Below are 19,757 nucleotides of genomic sequence, written 5' to 3' on the forward strand. Positions count from 1 at the left end.
GAAGGATAAATCACCACAGATGATTGTTGATCACATAAAAAAGATTGAGTTGGAAGCAAAACTACCTGTCAGAAAGATCAGATCAGATAATAGAACAGAATTCAAGAATGCATTTCCTAATAAATTCTATACAAAGAAAGGTATTTTGAGATAGTATTCAGTATCAAGAACTCCATAATAAAATGGAGTAGTAGAAAGGAAGAATCGCACTTTGGTTGAAGCAGCAAGGACTATGCTAAGTGAATCAAGACTTCCTACTTACTTTTGGCATGAAGCAGTCAACACATCGTGTTACACCCAGAATTGTACCCTGATTAATAAAGATCATGACAAGATTCTTTATGTAATCATGGCTGAAAAAAGATCAACACTGAAATACTTTCATGTGTTTGGAGCTAAATGCTTTGTGCTTAAAGAAGGAAATGGGCATTTGAGAAAGTTTGATGCTAAAGCAGAAGAAGGCATATTTCTTGGCTACTCTATGGAATCTAAATCATATAGGATTTATGTGATTTCTCATTAGAAGGTGATTGAAAGCCTTAACATAATGTTTAATGACACCAAGTTTGCAAGCCTGCAAAGAGAAAATGATTAAGAATCTCTTGTATTTGAGAATCTTTCATATGATCCTTTATATGAAGATGAACCTGAGGTTGGTCGTGTTATTCCAATGTAAATGGTAATAATGATCCTATATCTAGTAGTAACAGTGGTGGTAATGCCGAACAAACACAAAGCCTTACTAGAACCACTTCTTAAGGATCAAAATCATCAAGCCATCGAGGCAGCAACTCAGGGGGAGCATGAAGAGGATCTACAGTATATACTCAACATAATGTTGAACAAGGGGAAACATTGAGATCTTATCTGCCAAGACAAAGGGTGTGGAACAAAGATCATCCTTTTGAATTGATCATTGGTGATCTTGACACAAGAGTGAGAACTAGACGTTCCACACAGAATGAATGTTGCTTCTCAGGATTTCTTTCAGAAATGGAGCTTAAGAATGTGGATGAGGCACTTCAAGATCCATATTGGGTTATTTTTATGGAAGAAGAACTCAATCAATTTGAAAGGCAGAAAGTATGGAAGCTGGTACTCCGACCTAAAGGCAAAACAGTGATCGGCACTAAGTGGGTATTCAGAAATAAATTGGATGAAGATGGAAATATAACGAGAAACAAGCCTAGACTGGTAGCTAAAGGTTACTATCAAGAAGAGGGTATATATTATGATGAAACCTATGCTCCAGTGGTTAGGCTTGAGGCAATCAGGATGTTTCTGGCATTCTCTACATATTCAGACTTCAAAGTTTATCAGATTGATATAAATATTGCATTCGTGAATGGGGAGTTTGAAGAAGAATTGTATATGGAAAAACCCCTAGGTTTTGAAGACCCAAATCTGGTGGACTTTGTATACTTTCTATTTAAAGCTCTATATGGACTCAATCAAACACCAAGGACATGGTATGACACTCTCGCAGAATTCTTACTTGAAAATGGGTTTACTAGAGGTGTTGTAGATAAAATTATGTTTCATAAAATGCATAAAACTGATATGATATCAGTACAAGTATATGTTGACGATATTATTTTTGGTTCTACTAATGATGAATTTTGTAAGAAGTTTTCTAAGCTAATGTAGAGAAAGTATGAAATGAGCATGATAGGAGAGTTGAACTACTTTCTTGGATTACAAATGAATCAAATAAAAGATAAAATATTTATTTGTCAATCTAAGTACATTAGAGAACTTCTCAAAAAGTACAATTTGGAATAATCAACTCCGGCAAAGACTCCAATGCCAATAACCACTAAGCCTGATCAGGAGAAAACCGGTAAGAAGGTTGACATCACAGGTTATAGAGGTATGATTGGCTCATTGTTATATCTTACATCAAGTAAACCAGATATTATGTTTACAACATGCTTATGAGCTAGGTTTCGGGCTGACCCTAAAGAATCTCATCTTATAGTTGTTAAACGGATTTTTAGATATCTTAAAGGAACTCCATATCTTGATATTAGGTACCCTAAAGGTACAGATTTTGACCTTGTTGGTTATATAGACTCATATTTTGTAAGTTGTAAGATTGATCGGGAAAGTACTTCGGAGAGCTATCAGTTTCTTGGAAGAAGATTGGTTTTATAGTTGAGCAAGAAATAACACTCGGTATCCACATCAACTGCTGAAGCTGAATACATAGCTACTAGAAGCTGTTGTGCTCAAATCTCGGGATGAGGAACCAACTCCGGGATTCTGGGCTATTGATGTCAAATATTCCAATAATCTGTGACAACACTAGCACCATAGCAATCTCCAACAACCCGGTTCAGCACTCGACAACTAATCACATTGATATGAAGTATCACTTTATCAGAGAGCATGTCAAAAATGGCACTGTGGAATTACATTTTATACCTACAGCAAATCAAATTGCAGACATCTTCACAAAACCGCTTGATGAATCCACTTTCTCTAAGCTGGTTAGCGAACTTGGGATGTTAAATCTTTATAAATAATCTAATTAGAAATCAATAACGATAGCTTTTTTTGAAAAAATTCACTTGTTAATCAATGTCAATATTTTTAGGTCATGGATATATTTGCCATTATTTAATTCTCATAAAACAAATATTTGTGTACTTGTATCTAATTAATAAATATTTAAGCATCATATTTTCAGTTCTTTTGAAAAATAATTTAATTATTATTAATTAAATTATAATTAGAATAAAAGTAACATAGTTTTATCTCATCAAATGTTTAGTTTAATCAATTTAATGACAATTAGTGTATGTTTATGGATAAAACTGTGATATATTAATTTTGGTGAATTTCAAATGATTGAATATTTCAAAGAATTCACTAAAATTATACTTAAGGAGCATAAATATTTTTAATAATATATTAACCTATATCAAATAATGATATAGTTGTTAGTAAATTACAAAATATTATTTATGAAATATTGTTATTTTTTAATTCTTTTTCAAAATTGAGATCATTATATTTTTTATTTTTGGAGAAATAATTGGTTTTAACAATATGCAACTTGCCCCACTTAACTCTTCTACTTAGAATTTTTTTTGAAGGAACAAAGGATGTGCAACTAACAAGTAGATTTGTGACTGTAGACGCAACACAAAGTGAACGCAAGTGTCTACTTAGAATTTTTTTAGTGGAACGGTAGGCGCAAGTGAACCTCCTGTTAGCGCAACTCATGTTAAATTCTAAATAATAATACTTGTTGCATCAAGGGTGACCACTTTAGGCGCAAGTAGAGCAGATAGATTTTTTTCTTTCTCTTCTTTCACTCTTAGCGTAAGTGGTGTTCTCATATAGGAGCAAGTGAAAGATTGTCCCCTTGTAGGCCCAAATGGGCTCTTACGATTTTTTATTGTTTAGCTGAGTAGATATAAAACTTTCATTACATATTCATCAGATTTACTCACAAATACACAGAGGCGCAAGTCTTATTTTCGAAACTCAAATTTTCACTTGATCAATTCATACCAAAACTCTGCCAAAATTTCATTTGAAGTTTAGATTATTGAAACCTATAACACAGGCTTCATTTTGATAGTTACATCAAGTGATTCTGCCAAAAAATTATTTGTGTGTGTTAATTTCTTGATTTAATACTTGTGAAAACATAATTTGTTCTAATCTAAGATATTATTCTCATTTTTAATTAAATGACGAATAATTTTCAGATTCAAAAAACAAATTACGTTTCTATTTTAGAATTTGATCCCGTGCGAATGGGTATTTATGCAAAATTGATATGGTTTCTAAACGAATACTCAATTATGCACCATGCTTTAACTACTAACGTCAAATTGAATGTTGAGCTTCTCAAGAATATTCACACTATAGCTGAAGATTCGTCTGATGAGAATCATATTGGATTTTTTTTTAATTGGTGGTAAAACAATCGGAATCACCGAGGATGACTTAAATGAACATATTCAACTTTCTCGTGATAACTTTGATGATCTACAAAGAAGATATGAACCCCAAAGCTTCTTCTATGCTATCAATTGCACTTGGAAAAATGATAGGCTTTCTCGCAAGATTTACAAACATCATTTACCTAAGGAATGGTACTTATTCTTCAATGTATGTCCAACTGTCTTGCTCAAAAGATTGGTGGCTTTCATGGGATTACAAAGTTCAATCAAGTCATTGAAGTAGCTGTCGCTGAAAATCGTTGAATTAACTTTGGACGTATGTTCATGGAAGAAATCTTAGAGAATCAGTCACTATGACAGATCTATTGCTTGTATCCTAGATTCATTCATATGGTATTGGATGGAAAGCTAACAGAAGAACAAAAATCTTTAGTGCAAAGTGATAACATGGAAGATTCCCCTGTACTGTTAGACAACATTGTTGACAAGCATTGAGCAACAAGGAGATTTCGTGCCATTACAATCATCAGAAAATGTCTACAGGCCAGATTTCTCAGGAATGGAAGTTTTAACCAACAATGCTACATTTGACAATATTCCTGATTTAACTGATATTGATTCACTGCACATGGATGATTTTCACACACATATCCTTGAGGATCAAGTTAGGTTAGAAGGAAAGGAGTTTGTTTTCCCGAAAATTCATAACCACACTATAAATCCAATCTCTCAATCTCAAAAGCCATTAACACAATCCCTGGAGTATAATGATCCAATAAGTGTAGAGTGAGGAACTGTACCGGATGCAACAAATAAGAATTATACATTGAGTGAACTCACATCTCTGTCTCCTTGGAAGCAAAGACGTACCAATACTGAGACAATTATAATCCTCTTTGTATCTTCCCAAAAGGATACAATGGCTGAAAACGAAATCGAACAATTCATAGGTTCATCTTCTAAAAATTATGCATCTATCGAAATTCGCCCGTCGGCCAGAGTATCCTGTACTGAGTCATATATTCTTTTACCTATTGGAGCACTTAAAGCTTTGAATGCGTCAATCAGACGAGAGGTATTTGGTGAGGAAGAATTGAAGAATATAGAAGGTTCAACCATTTTACGGTAAGAATCTTCTGCTCGAGGTCCTTTAATGGATCAAATGCCTTCACGGGTGTCAGGAGAGAGTGTTATAATCGCTGTTAAAACTAGCACACCACTTACCTCCCCACGACTAATAAACTTGGATTCATCTACGAATAGGGGATCCGATATAGGTGCGGATCAGCAACAGTCCATGAACCAGATTCACAAGGTAAACCAAAGGGGAAAGTGTCTTCAAAGACACTTGAGAACGCTGGAAAATAGATGCCCAATATGACGACTTCAGTGATTCTCCAAGAGATTGAAACTCTGGAACAAGGAATGATAGGAAACTTGTCATGTACAAGGAATGGGAATCACGAACTCCCATTGCACCACTGCTGACCTCCTTAAGGATGGTTCCAGTGAGTTCTGCAGGTACGTATGAATTTTGAAGCTTTGGGAGGAGTGTATTCATAAGGATTAGTGAAACACATACCCCTAGACCGAGTGATAGAGTGTTGAGTGAAACACGAAGAGAGCCTGGTGATACACCCACCACCCAAACTACGCCTATAGACATGTCTCAGTATATCACAAAAGCATATCTTGAAGAGCAATTGGATTAAAAGATGATTATCTTAATGAACAATTGGCTCTAAGAGATCAACTACTACAAGCAGAAATGTCTATCAGGGATCATCAGATTTCACATCTTTCTAAAAAACTTGAGGTTCAACAAGCATCATTTTCTAATTTAAGGGAATTCGTGGAGCAATCTTTATCTCTTTCAGGAAAGGGAAAGGCAACTGCCAACACAGGGCGAAAGATTTCAGTTAGCAAGAAAACGCCAATTCCTACTTCCACCGGAGTAGTTCTTGCCAGTACTGAGCCAAAGACCTCAGTTAGTAAGCAAGCTCATATTTCAGAATCATCCGTTCAACAAGTACCGGGCTTGATCTTTCCTACTCAATCAACCTCGGTTCTGAAGGATAACACAACTGAGGGGAGAAAGAGGTTGAACAAGAAAAAGTAGTTGTTGATTTAATTCAAGATGCATTTCAAGCAGCAAACATGATGTATGATAAATTTGGTGATGAAGTAGAGGAAGCTGAAAGAGAGGAAAGGGTGGATAAAAGGTTAATCATAAAGGCAAGAGCAAGTGAGCAGAGTTCAATGAAGTCAGGGGGAGCAATCAATTTCTAAACAAGATCTTCTTAGCCAAGTTTTAAAAGCTCAAAGGAGTCTTTTATCAGATGTATATGTTTGAAGACCCCTATTCTCATATCACGAAGAAGAACTGGAAGAAGGAGATATTAATGAAGGAGAAGTTCCTGAAGGTATTGAGCCAGTGTTTGAGAAAGTTAAGGTAGAATAAAGAAGGAAGATCTCTAAAGAAGAAGAAGAAGAAGAAGAAGAGTATGAGAACGAAAATGTTTTCTCGGATGACTGTCTGTACTTTGGAGCACATGAAGCTCTTAAGATGTCATATGAAGAGATTTGAGATGAAATAGCACGAACTAGAGCAAGAATGCATAGAGTTGTTCAAAGAAAAGAAGTTAGGGAGGCAAGGAAGTCTTATCTACAACAGAGCAGAACAGGAAGAAAGTGGGAGGAGATCAAAAGCAAGATGTACAAACCAGAGACCTATCTCAAGACAGACACCGACAACAGAAAACTTTTAAATGTTGTGAAAGAATTTAGAAAATGCTACGTGAATATTCTTTTATTCCATCATGAGTTCAGTCAAATAATCACTGGTGTAACAATGAATACTTTGAAAAATGGGTAAAGAATATATGTTAATCATGTGGATGGAATATCAATGAAAATTTCCACCGGTGTGCTGAGAAAGAAGAACATGGTTGAACTTTTTATCCTGACCACGAAAATCCTCCGGATGACCTCAATGGAAATTTAAATACTTCAAAGATAAACTCCTCAATATGATAATGGATGTCTCTCCCTAAGCTTTTGATGAACCATTCGTGATGAAGAGGTTTGCAGACAACAGAATGAAAAACTTGACACTAACTGATGAAAGCGTGAGACTAATAAAATTGTTGTAACAATTTAACAACATATTGTAATACTTAAACATAGAAAAATAAAAATGTTGATACTGAAAATGGAACAAACCCAAATTATTATTACATACCACAATGTACTGCCCCCAAACCAACTCAAACCACTTAACTAAACCATTACAAATCTAAAGCTACGACAATTACAAACCATTATCAATGTCTTTTGTACCATAATTAGGGGCTGTGTTTAATTGTACCGAAAAGATAAACAAATCAAACCATAAATTATGAAAAAATTAATGAGAAGCTGTAACAATCATTAGAGGATCCTAAAAGGTATGACAATACAAGTTTTTCGGCATGTAGTCTGGCGCCTGCAATAAACAAATTATTTGACATAAGATATTATCAGATTACGGGAAGAAAAAAAATGAGCTCGGTCTTATCAACATTAAGATACTTTCATACTTGAGCAAGAAAATAGGAAAAAAAGCATCTGTACAGGAAATAAAATGTTAAGAGGTACCACGTTCTTGACAGCTACTAACTAATAAGTCAAGATTGGTTTAACGACTCTAAGAAACATCATTTCCATATAACAATTAAACAAGGAAAAACAATTACCAGGGCAGATTTAGAACATACTGCAACAAAACCAACTGGAATAAATTAAACAAGTAATGATCATGAGAATCAAAGAAAAATATACAGTCATTCAATTAAAGAGTCGGAGAATCTCAATCTTCTCGGTCCCACAAGTCACGACCTCAAAAGAGAGTATTACAGATGATAGGTAATCAAAGACAAACATGCATATTTTGTTTGGAGACAAAATATAATGTGAATTCATGATAATTTAAAAAAACTTAAGGTTAAATTCACCTATATAGTCTTCCTAAAATTTTGAGGTTTCTCTTGGTCAACAAAAGGGTATTTTCCCACTAGCAAAAAATGCAATGTCATTCCACATGACCGATTTTCAATTAGCTAAATACTGGATCAAAAGTTTGAATTCACATATCCGGTTTTCATTCAGTATGACAATTCCAATTCTTTTTTGTCCTGCATTTTCAGCAAAATATTGGTATAAGCAAAGTTCAGAATGTTCGTAAAAGCACAGTTCACGATTTACCTGGTCATCATATTCTTTACCTAAAAGAACCAGTCCAGCTATCATGTGCTTGAGATAATACTGGCACGATTCTAACTCAAGACAATTTCCAAACTTTGAACCTATCCTAGCATAATAAAAAATAGCACGCTTAAAGTCGATTTGTCAAAGGTAATGTTTGACTAATTAATTTGGTACATGCCAGATTACTAAAACATTCACATCTTCTGCAACATACTAACCAACCTGATAAGCCATCCTATTTAGGTTTTTTGCACCAAAGTAGAGTCTCGTATCACACCTCTCATCAGCATTGAACCCTGTCTCAATCAAATATCGTATTGGACTGCATAACACAAAGTGTAGGATCACTAGTTTATCAGAAAAAAACAAAAAGAGATCGTAGTTTTGGGCCAAAGTGATCCAGGAGAGTACAGAAGGAGGGATCTCTATCTGTTAAAAATTCACATAAGTAAGACTTTTATACTGATTAGTTAATATATACATAGAAGGATGCATGATATTATTTCTTGAAATACAAGGATTGAAGTCAGGAAAACAAACTCATACACATTACTTTACTGCTCAAAGTAATAAAAGAACAAGAATCTAGAATTTCAAATACAAGGAGTTCACACGAGCTAAGTATCTACTCTAAGTACACATGCATAGTGTACAAGCATCTTTCGTTTTCTTAAATTTTATCATCTCTTTTACTAAGATTTGGCACAAATTCTGCAACTTGGCAAGTCTTTATTTTTTCCATTCCCTACTTTAATATAAAAAGTCAAATAATTTTGACATATATGCAAATAAGTGGTACAGCGACAGGCCAATACAGATACTGTTATATTTATCTAACCAAAATGCTGTCATAACCAGCTAATTTGGTGTAGTCATTCAAATGATAGGCATCAACTAGACTCCCCTTGATTTTGTTTTCTTCTAGACTGGATCTACCCAACACATGTATCATACAACTACAGAATAATAACCTTGTTTAAATCTATGCTAAGAATCCAGTGGTAGAAATTACATCTTATTCACTTCTTATTTCAGTTTTATCTTCTTTTTATCTTTGCCTATTTTTTCCAATTAAGAAAGTAAGTTAAACTCATTACTGATTCCCTGAATCAACAGGTGCAACACGACCAATCGCCGACTCCCCAAAATCTGCGTCTAATCTTTCTTCCCCCTTGCCGTCTTTATGAGGCGTTGTTATGATTTTAAAACAAGCAGGCATCAACCCCTTCCCTGGACAGAAGCAGTCTACGATTTTCTCCCAACTCTTTCATTCCAAGATGGAAAACAATTTAAATTAAAAGCGATCAGCATAACTACAGTAATAATCTTGTTACAAGCAACACTTATGATCCTGATTACATTCTACATATAGGACGTACCAGTCAAGGCCAAAACATATGGACATGCATGTTTACACCGAAGGAGACAATTAATTACCTGCTGTTGCAAGTTATGTAGGAGAAAATTCTTCACAATCTCTTTATCCCCCTTGACTAAAAAAAGCCTTTTTTATAAATCCAATTCACTTCAAATATTTACATTATCAAATAAACCAGAAGATTTAATTAAAACTTTACTAGTATATAAACTTGCATATCATGAATGTATAATGAAACACGGGTACCAATTACCATGCCTGAGAGTCTAGAAACTGCGTTCATGGCCTTGGTCTTCCCTCTGTCTTCATATTTCTCCAATTTCACTACCATTTTCTGCAACCAAAAAAGATGTATACAATCCATTATATTATTTAAAAGATCATGACAAACAACAAGATGATTTCAGAAGATGACGATCTCACACAAAACTTATACCGAAAACATCAAACTAAAGAAACTTTATATTCATTCTCCTCGTTGAGTGTTCTTAAAAACACTCAATAAGAAAAAACTTTGAAATATAGAAGCCAAAGAACTACGATAAGATTAGGAAAGAAAAGGAACTCCAAAATGAAATTGAAATATTCTGTCACAATATCAATATCATTACATCAAAATGAAGAACGAAGAACACGAACCATATACATCGAAATGAAGAACGTAAATCAAATAAACATCAAAACGAAAAACAAAAACTAAATAAATATAAAAACGAAGACCTACAATCGAAATACCTTAATTCAAAACTTTGAAACGCAAAGCCCTAATTAAATACCTGAAATCAGAGAGAAGGAGATGGGATATATATATATATATATATAGAGAGAGAGAGAGAGAGAGAGAGAAATTAGATGAAGAACTAACTTCTAATCTTAAGAACTAAAGGCTCCACCAAAATCAATTGAGCCCTAATTTGATGAAATAATTATTTAACCTTAGCTATTCAAAGTGCAAATCTCTAATTATGTAATACAGATTAAAAGCGAGAGAGAGGAACGAGATTTAAAAGCGTGCAAGATAATGAAGGTAGTAGTGAGAGAGAAAGGAACGAGAGTGAAGTGAGTAACGGTGTCTTCTGGAGAGTAAAATGAACCCGCTTTTGTGAAAATTGGGCGGCTCTGTCAAAATTGTTAAAATAACTTGAGCCGTTTCTTTAGCCCGCTTTTACCAAGTGCTTATTTTTTGAATATTTTATTATTTTTATAAATTAATATATTCATACTTTAATATATACTATTTTCCTTATAATTTTATAAATTTATATATTCATATTTTTTATTTTTAAAACTTACAGATCAAATCATATTTTACAAATTATGGAGAAATTTGTACTATGTCTATTGTTTATACATAATTATTCAAATTTGTGAAAATGAATTATTTTGTATTTTAATACTTTCAAAATTATTATTATCATTTTTTAACCTCATTATGTATGAAATTCGTATATCATTATGTATATTATTTATCAAACTTGTATATTACATCAAATTCTTGTCAAATAATTATTTAATCATAAAAAATAATTATATTTATCTTTTAAATACTCTTGTTATGGATTAAAAACTAAGGTATATGATCGCTGTATTTATTACTAAGGAACGTGAGTTTTAAGGCTCGATTTGACTGCTCTTGTGTTTCATGACTCGATCTGCCTTAACAAAATGTCTACGTACCTTGCCGATTGCCAAAGATCAAGTCAAAAAACATAGTTCTATTTTATGGGGTGAGGCCCCTTATATAGATGCTGGAAGTCCTTGAATTGGACTTGGTGTAGGAGATTTGGTGGTCAAGTCTCAGAATTAGAATGGACTTTGGAGTCCTACGAAGTAGGAAGTTGATTCCTTATCCTACCTGGTTCCATGGAGGACAATCTACAAGGATTTATATCTCCACTAGGACTTATCTTAACTGTTGTTTTTCTCCCTTATTAATTAATTACGAAATTAATTAATATTCAGGGTTTTGGACCTTCTTTGTTCCATCAGGCCTGATCTGGTCCATCAGGCCTGATCAATGTGTTAACTTTTTGGTCTGAATGTCATACATCTTCTTATTGGGCTCTGTGGCCCAAGTCATGTGTAATTAATGCAACTTTAACCACATAGTCAGGAATTATTTATTCCCTATCATTTGCCCCACAACTTTTGGAAAACAGTGACTAGGTTTCGCATAAGTTAAGTTCATTTGTTCCCTTACAGGGTATCGCTTTTGCATAAAGTGTGGAGCGACCTACACATTTACAATGATTTTCTTTTATCCTTATTATTTAGGAATTATCTTAATTTCCAGGAATTTTTCCTTGAATTCTTGGATTTTTCCTTAATTTTCTGGATTTTTCCCTTAATTTTCTGGATTTTTCCCTTAATTATGGGATTTATCCTTAATTTCCAGGAATTTTTCCCTTAACTCTGTGATTTTCCTTAATTTCCAGGAATTTTTCCCTTAATTCTGAGATTTTCTTTAATTTCCAGGAATTTTTCCCTTAATTATGGGATTTTACTTAATTTCCAGGAATTTTTCCCTTAACTTTGGGATTTTCCTTAATTTTCAGGAATTTTTCCCTTAACTCTGGGATTTTCCTTAATTTCCAGGAATTTTTCCCTTAATTCTGGGATTTTCTTTCTCTTTTTCTTCTTTTTCTTCCCCCCCCCTTTTTTAATACCTGGTTCGACCAGGAATCTGGTTCGACCAGGATCCTAGTCGAATTAGCCACCACCTTGTCCTGGTCGATGGGATTTCAAGGAGGAGAGGTTCGAGCAGGAATCCTGGTCGAATTTCGGCCAGGATTTTTTCCCTATATTTTTCAGGAACATTTCGGTTAGGATCAATGTTTTTGACCGAATTAGCCTCCTTTTCTTGCCTTGGACGAAGCTACTTCGAGCAGGATTCACTCGATCAGGATCCTTGCTTACTTCCTGGTCGACAAATTCTCTTGGTATTAGGATTCTTCAATCGAAATCCTGACCCTTTCGGTCAGGAATTAGAATTTTGACCGAATTAACCCATTCTCTTAGCCTTGGTCGAAGCTTTTTCGACCTCAATTAATTCGACGAGGAATACAACATGAGCCCTGATCGAATTGGGTCAAGAATTTGGGATATATTAATTTTTGTGACTTCATACATTTGATTTGGGCCATAAGTGTGGGCTGGAATCCTTTGGTCTCCTGATTTGGGCCTGGATTCTCTTGGGCCAACCCTTTAGTGGGTTTTAATCTTGGGCCAATTTCTTCAACTGGGCTTTCTTTGGTCTATCACTAGATTGGGCTTTAACTTGGGCCCATTTTTTCCAACTGGGCTTTCTTTGGTCCATCCCTTAATTGGGCTTTTTCTGAACTGGGCCTTCTCTTGGATGGCTGGGCCTTTTTCTAGGCTTGTTTTTTTTTGAAAATATTTGGGCCTCGAGTAGGGCTTTTATTTGGGCCTTGATTCTGGTCTTTCTAATCAATTTTTGGGCCCTTTTTCTGGGCTTTTACTCGGGGCTTTTCTTAATTTTTCTTGAATTGGGCCTTATCCCTGAGTTCAAATTCCAGGTTTTTCTAGAATTTATAAGGTTTTTTCTGGATTCTTCCAGAATTTTTAAGTTTTTCACTTAATTTTTAAAGAATCCCCTAGAACATTCTAGAGTCTCCTCATTTTTAGGCCCAAATGGGCTTTTTGAGGCCCAATTTGCCCTACTAAGGGCTATATAAGAGTGAGTTGTGGGGGGTGTGAAAGCACACTTCTCATTTCCACAACTTCTCACTCTCTCTCAACACTCTCCAATTTCCAAAACTCTTCCCTCTCTAGGGACTTCCAGCTTTCTTCCAAGTTTCCAAGCTCTCCTCTTTTTCCATTAATGGCAGATAAAGGTGCTGAGAGCGGCCAAGATCGCCTCGTCTTCAAAACGAGGTAAGGATATCGAGATCCGCTCTTCCTACATGTCTTTGATTGATATGATTAACACTAGGGGGCACGAATATCTCTCAACTGCACATCTCGACTCTTTTAATCATTGTAACACTTGGCACAACATAGATTACGATAAATTAAATGCACGTTATAATGTTCTTCCTCCCCTTAGGCTAGTTCCTGTTTCTGGTGGCGACCGTACTTGCCACTGTAAACCCGATACTCTTTTCGTTTACACAGATGCCCCTGATGTTGGGCTAAGGTTTCCTTTTCATCCCTTCATTCCTCACCTCCTAGCTGATTTGCAAATTAACCCCTGTCAGCTTCCTCCAAACGCCTGGAGGAACATTTTATGTTTCATGGTTTGTTGTCTTAGGGGAAGTTTTCCCTTATCTGTAGCTGTTTTTAGGAAGGTTTTTCAATGTTACAACAGTTCTTCGGGTAATTGTGGTTGGGTCTATGTTAAACAAAGGCCCAAGTGTAAGCACATTTTTAACAGCGCCTCCATTCCCAGCAATAACCAAAATTGGAGGAATAGTTTTTTCGGGTTAAGGTGGGAGAATGGTGATTGGGGCACCCTCTTCAGATCTTCCTTCGGGAAGGTTAGTGATGATTGTAACACCCCAGATCCGGGGTCGGGGATCCGGGTCGTCACGGTCTTTCTTTCCACAATATCACTTCACTTAATTAATAATAAATAACCTTATGCTGTGACCCCACACTAACACACACCACAACCCGTTATAGTCTCAGAGATGAAATTTAAATAAGTACAAGTCTTTGAATCCACAATTTAAAAGTTATTACAACCCAAAATGATTACTTGATAAATTTACAGTTAATTGCCATTATCTGCCACAAGTTATAATTATACATAATTGATTCTCAAAAGTAGATGGTCTGATCTACAATAGATCTACCTCTGCTGCTATAGCAGCTACAACATCAACGGGAAGACGCGGGACGCTTCCCACGCGCTTGCGCTGGGTCTGCTGGAGTCTGGCCATCTTTCCTAACTGTTGTTGTGTGATGAAAGAAGAAAGCAAGGGTGAGCAGCAAGCCCACCAAAATAATATGTATAATGATTTACAATATATGAGCCTACTCATAATACTCATGAAAGTCTTGGTCAAAAGAAATGAACCAAGTTGATAACTTAATGCGATGAAGTCGCAAAATATTCAGTATATATACATATATACTTTTCAAAATATTGGAAGTCCTCTTCCATGCATAATATACACAAAGTCCTAGTGTGTAACTGTATGAAAAAAATATCGTTGCAAGGTGATCTCATATATCTAACCTTGTCTCAACGTTTTTCTGAAAATCTTTGTCATACATAAGACAATTATTAATTAGATATAAGTTTAAAAGATGAAGTTACCAAATACTTCACTACACTTATATCATTCCCAAATACTACTTGAACTACCACCGTTCAAGTTATAATCAATTTCAAAAGTTCATCCCACTGATGAGACCACAAGATAAGACTTGAATAGATTCAATCTTTGAAATATTATTGAATGAAAAAGTTATGAGATACTTTATTTAGCCCCGATATATATATATCCACATATATATATCCCTTTAAACATTTCCTGGAACCTCTGTTATGCAAAGTATGAACAGAGTTTGAAACATCCAATGAATTTTGGAAAGGAAAAGAATTTTGGCATAAACCCGATATCTCGCTGATCAGGCAAAGATACCAATAAGTAACCTTTTCTACTGTAGATGGATGAATTCCTCACCGGTCATCACCCTGGCCGCATTAGGACCTCGCGCTAGACCGTACCCCGGCCCCTCACGCGTTGATGGACTGCCACCCAGCCACTTACACAATAATAGACCGTACCCCGGCCTGTCGCTTATGCCGACTCAATCAAATGGACTTACTTCCCGAACATTGGGCAAGTAATCAAATTGTTTTCTCAAAACAGCAACCTCGTTGCGAATATAAAATACACCACAGAGCCGGATTCCCCAGGTTTTGAGCGAGTATTTAAATCCCCTTAAAAGGAAGATCTTAAATATAAAAAAAGAGTTTTGGGATCCGCTCTGACTTTTAAAAATCGTTTTGAAGACTCGAAAACACTTTAAAGAGTGTTTGGAGTAAAGCTGATTTAATGAAGTAAATCAGTCCCCAGAATATTTAGAAAATGACTGAATATTATTATTTAAATAATATTCCCATAAAAAATAGTCTTTATAAAAATAATTGAAGTAGAAGTATTAAAATTTATACTTGAAACGAGTATTAAATAACCAAAGATATACTTATATGAAAGTATTATCTTTATTTGAATAATCGAAAATAAGTTTGATTATTTACACCTTATTCTTTAATAAAATAAAGAATATATCTCAGCAAATAATCGGAGTCATAGATCCTCAAATGAATATTCAAATAATATTCAATAAATAAAATAAGCTGAGTCATAATACCTCGAATGAATATTATAAATAATATTCATTAAATAAAATAAAGGAGTCATACATCCTCAAATGAATATTCAAATAATATTCAATAAATAAAATAAGCTGAGTCATAATACCTCGAATGAATATTATAAATAATATTCATTAAATAATAAAAGGAGTCATACGCCTTCGAATAATATTCGAAATAATATTTAATAATAAAATAAAGTTTCAAGTTATCGAATAAACCTTATTCGATTAATAGTTTAGAAAACTATAACCATACATATATATAAATATATATATATATAAATATCCATATCCATATATATAAAATCTACTCGGGATCCTCGACTCCCGGTTTTTGAAAATATTTTCACCTTTGGGTCCCTATACTAAGGGTATATGCAAGATACCGCTATCCTCTAGCATAGGTATTATCAACTGAACCAATAGATATATATTTCAAGAATATGAAACAGGCATGCATATATACCATATCACATGCTACAATATATCGCAAGAATTTGCTAAATAACCAACATGCATCTATCGCAAGATAATGCATATACAAGTGTATACATCACAACAACAGTATAACGGATAGAATACTTGCCTGAGCGACTGGGGGTTACGAATGGCTCGGGACGAGTCTGGTAACCTATAAACAACAAGTAAGTTGGAATTAAACCAAAATCACTTGTAATTCTATACTTTAACTAACTTAGACTCTAACGCTTGTTTTGCGCTCACTGATTTGCTTAAGTCGCTTGGGTACCCTCGGCTCCACCATTTTTAATAATTTAACCTTTACGAGTTTTAAAGCGATTCCTTCGCGAGTGACTTACCGACTGCCTAAAACACTTACCATAAATGTTTCATGCATTAATTAACCCTTTTCGGTCTTTAACCTACATTTCAAAGTAAGGCGAGGGGAAAAAGTTTCGTTCGCGAAACGCCGTTACTTGAAACGGTCGTTTCTCCTAAACCGTTCATCGGAATCAAACGAACCACATATCAAAACGAAGCTCGTAACATGAACTATCTAAACATGACAATGGTCAAAACCTAGCAGTGAGTTCAAGGGTTCTGATGTTAAGAACAAAAACAGTCTACGGTAAATCGGACATTACGACGGCTATGTTTACGCGATTTCCCAAATTTAAACCAACTCAAAACAACCACAATCCAACCCCAATTCATAACCCAATCCAAACTCCATCCAAAATACATTACAACAGCCCCAAACCAACTCATTATAATCCATTTACTTACTCCTAAAACTTGAATTTAAACTATACTACATTCTTTAACCAAATCTTAAGATTTCAACAAATCAATCACCATCATTCCAACCCAAACTCTTAAACAAACAAGTTTCATGCTTCACATATACTATACTACTCATAACCATTCCTAAATACTCAAAACTAAAGCTAGGGTTTGAAGTTTATACCTTCCTTGGGAGGTGTTAAGTTGCTAGGAAGCCTTAGGGAGCCTCCTACAAGCTTGATCTTTCCAAAGAAATCAAGAACACAAAGTTAGGCTTTGAAGTTTCTAAAAGTCCGATTTAAAGAACTGTAAAAATGAGGGTCTTACCATGATTATTTGGACGAGACTTGTGAACAAGAGTTGTAGGCCATCTCAATACCTTTCCAATGAGCTATAGAACACAATATTTGAGTGAGAAATGAAGGAGATACAGCAGTTTTAGTGTTCTGATTCTGTTTTGGCCGAGAGCATGAAGAACAATGCCTTGGTTTCTTTTTGATTTTGATGAAAAATGATTTGCTTGGCTTGGTTGCTTGGTTTTTGTGCTTGCTTTAGTCAATTACCTTCTTGCCCTTGAATTTGTGTGGTTACAAAGCCACCACACCTCCTTCCTTCCCATGTCATGCTTATGTCACCTTGCACATGTCATAATGCTCCCACTTGTCCACACCTTCTGGTTTGATGATGTCACAATCCCTGGCTTCTTGTACAAGCTTGTCTCTTGGTCACTTATTTGTTTTACGGTTCGCTTATCTTTCGTTCTCGTTTATCGTTTGAGGGATCATACCCGGGATCTTATTACTTAGGTTCCCTTAACCTTTCTCAATATATTATATTCCTTTTATGATCCTCTCCTATAATCCTTTAATTTAAATCCTTTTTATCCTGTTACCTTATACTCAATTCTCTCCGTATCTTGTGAATTTCCGGGAAAAATCAAAGTGTTCGGATTTGGATTCTGATGATCTTTACATACACTTATATCCCATATAAAGTACTAATAAAATCTCAGAATATCCATATCAGAACCCCTACATAGTGTGGCATGAAAAGTTTTCTCATTCAGCAAAAACACTATTCATAAGGGTTTCAAAAATTTCCCAAAATTGGGGTTATTACAGTCTCCCCTCCTTAAAAGGATTCCGTCCCGGAATCAGATAGAAAGTGAATAGGGATACTCTCTTAGCATTGCACTTTCTAACTCTCGAGTAAATTTTCCCACATTGTGGTTCTACCATCAAACTCTTACTAGTTTGATAACCCTTCTCCTAAGCACTCGTTCCTTTTTGCTCTATACCCTTCCTGGTTGCTCCATATAGGTTACGTCTGGTTGCATGTCTATGCGCTCATATGCCCCTATTTGTCTGGCATCCGAATTACACTTCCATAACATTGATACGTGGAACACGTTATGAACTTGCTACAGGTTCGGGGGTAGGGCTAGCTCCTATGCTAACTTCCCAAACGTCTTAATATATCCAAGGGTCCAACAAATTGTAGACTTAGCTTTCCTTTCTTTCCGAACCTCATCAATCCTTTTCAAGGGTTTCCAAGGGGATACCTATAACATTACTAGGCCCCCTATTTCATACTCTTTGTCCTTTTTTGAGTCAAATCAGCATACCTCTTATGTCCATCTTGGGTTACTACCAGCCGTCCTCTGATTAGATCTATTATATCCCTGGTCCTTTGGACTACTGCGGGTCCGAGCATCTTGCGCTCTACAACTTCATCCTAACATAAGGGAGATCGACATTATCTTCCCTCAAGGATCTCATAAGGTGACACCTCGATAATGACATATGATCTATTGTCGTGATATAACTAAATCCGCGTTAAGTGATCATTCTAATTCCTTTCAAGTCTATTGCACAGACTCTCATTATAGCTTCTAGCATTAGAGCTTTTGCTTCTCAATACCCATTCTTTTCCAGTTCGTAATCGCTACAACCTTCCGTTCCTAATATTATACTAGTTATACTTTTGCTCGTTAGCGTTCTATAACCTTTTAATAATCACATCAACCTTAGTATCACGAATGTGTTCCCATTCCGCATACTACCACCACTTTATTACTCCTTTTTCAGCTGCTTCTATCTTTGGAAGCTTGATCAATCATATAGAAGTAAAGGAATTTGTTGAGAGATCACTATGATCATGAACACTTGTTATATTGCATAGTTAGTACAGAAGGTGGCCAGCCTTTAGTACTTGACAAGCAATTAAACAATAGATGGTATCCTACTAGGCTTCTATCACACAGATAGATAGTCATTCGGCAATACCTCCCCTTCTGGAAGGGTTGTTCTTCTCAGATTACATGAAATGAAAAGAAGAGAAAAGAACGAACTGAAGAGAATTGTATATATAAAAAAAATATATATATATATACTGCCACAAAATATCTGGCTTGGAACCTACCTCTGAATTATAGAGGTTTGTCATAGGAGAACAAAACATAAACGTATTTATATCAGCATCAAGTATTATAGCATCGTATTTCCCATGCCTAAATATTTCTATTCCGTCCATCATTCCATGGACCCACACTCTTCCTCGAGCTTATACATAATCACCTTTGAAACTCCCTCGACATCGAAAATCGAATCTGGGATCTCATTCTA

The 19,757-nt window shown here is 35.2% G+C and overlaps 1 long non-coding RNA gene across 10 annotated transcripts; it reads right to left on the minus strand.

The window, feature by feature from the left end:
• Nucleotides 1-7,100: 7,100 nt before the first annotated feature.
• Nucleotides 7,101-10,658, minus strand: LOC141666561 (uncharacterized). Of its 10 annotated transcripts, none has more exons than XR_012552283.1 (5): nucleotides 10,406-10,658; nucleotides 10,276-10,316; nucleotides 8,385-9,874; nucleotides 8,160-8,265; nucleotides 7,101-7,401 (listed from the first exon to the last, which is right to left on the minus strand). It is a non-coding gene; the product is annotated as an uncharacterized LOC141666561 (long non-coding RNA). The 10 variants fall into 10 exon arrangements; XR_012552287.1 differs by having other exon boundaries at nucleotides 8,385-9,655; nucleotides 9,794-9,874; nucleotides 10,276-10,658; XR_012552285.1 differs by having other exon boundaries at nucleotides 8,385-9,687; nucleotides 9,794-9,874; nucleotides 10,276-10,658.
• Nucleotides 10,659-19,757: the final 9,099 nt, after the last annotated feature.

The sequence above is a fragment of the Apium graveolens genome, chromosome 6 (assembly GCF_009905375.1).
Source record: "Apium graveolens cultivar Ventura chromosome 6, ASM990537v1, whole genome shotgun sequence".
Lineage (NCBI taxonomy): Eukaryota > Viridiplantae > Streptophyta > Magnoliopsida > Apiales > Apiaceae > Apium > Apium graveolens.